General features: G+C 39.1%; 1 long non-coding RNA gene across 1 annotated transcript; it reads right to left on the bottom strand.

Moving 5' to 3' along the window:
• Nucleotides 1–525: 525 nt before the first annotated feature.
• LOC123381226 lies at nt 526–2,824 on the bottom strand. Its single transcript, XR_006587988.1, has 3 exons — nt 2,694–2,824; nt 1,591–1,731; nt 526–843 (listed from the first exon to the last, which is right to left on the bottom strand). It is a non-coding gene; the product is annotated as an uncharacterized LOC123381226 (long non-coding RNA).
• Between the last annotated feature and the right edge of the window lie 1,236 nt (nt 2,825–4,060).

The raw sequence follows: 4,060 nt of genomic DNA, 5'->3' as shown, positions 1-4,060 counted from the left end.
TGCCTGTAAAACTTGGAGGATATTTAGAGTTGCATAGTGCTGTTTGAGAGAGGAAGGAGTTTTCTACTAAAAATTAAGAGCTTATGCATTTAAATAATACCATCGCGAGGCACCTGGGTGGCTCAGTCGGTTAAGTGTCCGACTTTGGCTCAGGTCACGATCTCACGGTTCCTGAGTTTAAGCCCTGCGCCGGGCTCCCTGCCGATAGCTCAGAGCCTGGGGCCTGCTTCAGATTCTGTTTCTCCCTCTCTCTCTGACCCTCCCATGCTCCCACTCTGTCTCTCTCTCTCTCTTTCTCTCAAAAATAAATAAACGTCTAAAAAAAATGTAAATAATATCATTGCACACTGCTTACGTATGTTAAGCTGTACATCTCCAGATGGGGCTCCTATATAATTGGATAAACACGTCATCTATGCTGTCTATGATTTGATAAAAATGGTGAACAGAATAAAGCTAAACATGTTAACATAAATCATTCCACAGAGAATCCCATTAGTTGGATGTTGTGCTTTCTGACTCATCACTGTGATTGCTCAACCGGTTCTTTATTACCATCGCTACCAGTATGACCACAAATAAATCCCACGGGATCTTGAAAATGTATCTTGTTAAAATTCACATAAACTACAAATCACAATGGTTTGTGGATGAAATTGTACATTTATGCAAATTTCTTGGACTAGACATACGAGAACCTCACCACACAGTTAGGGCTGCAGCTTTCTCTTGTAAGATTTAGATCAGGACTGTGCAGTCAGCCAATTCCGTGGTCCAGCTATGTGAACTTTTCCCAGTTTTCTTACTCTGCAGCTGTACGTATTTTCCCTTCTCCTCTGGTCCCTGGACACCAAGAACAACAACAAAAAAAATTATCATACCAACATCTCATTTAAAAAGTTTGCCTATTTAGCACCGCCTGGGTGGCTCAGTCTGTTTGGGCAGCTAACTTTGGCTCAGGTCATGATCTCACAGCTTGTGAGTTCGAGCCCCACGTCGGGCCCTGTGCTGACAGCTCCGAACCTGGAGCCTGCTTCGGATTCTGTCTCCCTCTCTCTCTGCCCCTCCCCCGCTCACACTCTGTCTCTCTCTCTCTCTCTCTCAAAAATAAACATTAATTTTTTTTTAAAGTTTGCCTATTTTCCGTCCAGTTTCATTTTGTCACATTAATTAGTTACTGTGTATATTCTATATTTCGCGAACACTTTAAATATAGCTTTTGCAGCTGATGTTATAACAAAATCTGGACTGACTTAGTTTCCCCTGATAAAATTGGGTAAGCTTCTATTTCTATATAGCTTCAGAGTTTCACGTATTTTAAAGTGGTGAAAGGAAGCCTCTAGGACAGTGGTGTTATTTATTACGGTACGTTATCCCATTGCACTGCACCTGTCCGGATCATAGGTTTGCAATAATGCAATGAAAATGATTTGAATGGGTCAGAGGTCTAATGTGTTAAGCACATAAACAAAGACTGCCCAGGGAGAGTGTTAATCCATGCTCATTAATTTTTGAATTCACATTCTGCAAGTTCATCCAAAAATTTATGAACCACATCAGAGTTTGGCTTCAACAGCAATAGAGACATACTGAAACATATGGCTGGGGGGCAAGTGGAGTCCTTGGATGTGCTCCTGCAGAGATCCAGGTGAAGTGAAACACATCAGGGTCTCCAGCATGGCCATGAGAGTTACGGCCCGCAGAAGAGGAACGCTTCGCCACGTCTCAATGCTGTGAAAGGCAAAGCAGGTTCATTTTCAATTACTCCCAAAGAGAAGATCACTGCTCTAGTTTAGTGGGTTCTGTTCCTTAGATTATATCTGTGTGCATGATAAGTTATGTAAACTCTAGTGACCTTTTCTTTCTATGTTCCGTGTCCCATTTACACATCTGCATAAATAGATATACGTGTGTATGGGCATGTATATATGAACCACTGCTCCAAAACAGGATGTAAGTTGTTTCAAAACGTGCAGCATCTATTTCCAGAAACAAAAAGTATTTTCTCAGCTGATTTTATTTTTAAATTTAGTAATGGTGTCAACACTTTGGCACCTAGGTATTATTTTAATTATCTTATTTTTAGTGGAAAAAAGAAAAGGATTGAATAGGGCAATTTTTAAAAAGCTTGCTTTGAGGATGCCTGGGTGGTTCCGGTTAAGCGACTGACTCTTGATTTAGGTTCAGGTCAGGATCTCATGGTCATGAGATTGATTGAGCCCTGCGTGGGGCTCCGTGCTGGCCATGGAGACTGCTCAAGAGTCTCTCTCTCTCTCTCTCTCTCTCTCTCTCCCTCTGCCTCTCCCTCACTTGTGCTCTCTCTTTGTCTCTCACTCTCAAAAAAAAAAAATCTTGGTTTAACATGTAGTGATATATATGAGTCTGATTATTTTAATGCGATTTTTTTCTCAAGGACAATCTTACCTGGAATGGTAATTCGCACAGGTATGAGAATCCAAACGGAACACTGTATTATGGTACTTAGTTTTCTCTCACCTACATGATTATAAAATATTCCACTGAAATTTAGAAGTAAATATCCATGGTCCGTAGTGCATTTTTTAAAAAATATTGGAGCTACTTTAACAGATTAGAAATGTAGAAAAGTTTGTCTCCTCTATTTAAATGTTAAGATACAAATCTTTTCATAGACAACCCATTATATAACCGTCCACTAATATCCTGTGACTCACCTCTGTGGTGGACACCAGCTGTGTGTCTACACTATGCAACCACAGTTCTCTTTTCTCCTGTCACGCTAGACAGGTTTCAGGTCTTAAGTATGCCATGCTCCCACGCTGCTTCTTCCCTTAACTACCTGCACAGTTAAAGATAAAATATTTAAGTGTAATTTACACACAATGTTATATTCGTTTCGGGTGTACAAGAAATCCATCTGACAAGTTTATACATGATGATCCCCATGCTTTATTCATTCCATAGCTAGAAGCCTGTATCTCCCACCCCCCTTCACCCATTTTGCCCATCCCCCTACTACCCACTCCTCTGACAACCATCAGTTTGTTCTCTCGGTTTACAGGTCTGATTTTGGTTTTGTTTGTTTATTCATTTGTTTCTTAGATTCTTCAGATGAGTGAAAACATGGTATTTGTCAGTCTGACTTATTTCACTTAGTACCATACATTCTAGATCCATCCATGTTGTTGCAAAAGGCAGGGTCTCATCCTTTCTTATGGCTGAGTAATATTCCCGTGTATTCCCTTCTTTCTTATCCATGCATCTATCTAATGGATATTTAGGTTGCTTCCATATCTTGGCTATTGTAAATAATGCTGCAATAAACATGGACGCATATACCTTTTCAAATTAATATTTTCATTTTCCTTGGGTAAATAGCCAGCAGTGAAATTATTAAATCACATGGCATTTCCATATTTAATTTTTTGAAGAACGCCCAAACTGTTTTCCACAGGGGCCATACCAATTTACATTCCTACCAACAGTTGTAGGAGGGTTCTTTTTTCTCCACATTTTTGCCAACACTTGTTACTTCTTGTCTTTTTGATTCTATACATTCTCACTGTGGTATTGATTTTGCATTTCCCAGATGATGAGTGATGTTGAGCATTTTTTCATGTGTCTATTGGACTTCTGTATGTCTTCTTTGGAATATGTCTATTTCGATCCTCTGTCCATTTTCATTGGATTTTTTTTTTTTTTTGGTGTTCAGTTGTGTATATTTTGGATATTGACCCCTTATCAGATATATCACTTGTAAATATCTTCTCCCATTCAGTAGGTAACCCCTCCCCCTTTTTTTGCTAGTGATTGCCTTCACTGTGCAAAAGGTTTTTATTTTGTTGTAGTCCCAATAGTTTATTTTTGCCTTTGTTTTCTTTGCCATAAGTTGTATATCTTGAAAAATATTGCTATAGCCAATATCAGACAAATTACTGCCTGTGTACCTTTCTAGAATTTTTGGTGTTTCAGGCCTCACATTTAGGTCTTTCATCCATTTTTGGTTTATATTTATTTATGGTGTTAGAATGTGGTCCAATGTCATTCTTTTACATGTAGCTGTTCAGTTTTTTCAGCACCA

This window comes from Felis catus, chromosome A2 (genome assembly GCF_018350175.1).
Source record: "Felis catus isolate Fca126 chromosome A2, F.catus_Fca126_mat1.0, whole genome shotgun sequence".
Lineage (NCBI taxonomy): Eukaryota > Metazoa > Chordata > Mammalia > Carnivora > Felidae > Felis > Felis catus.
This window is presented reverse-complemented; position numbering and strand designations above follow the sequence as displayed.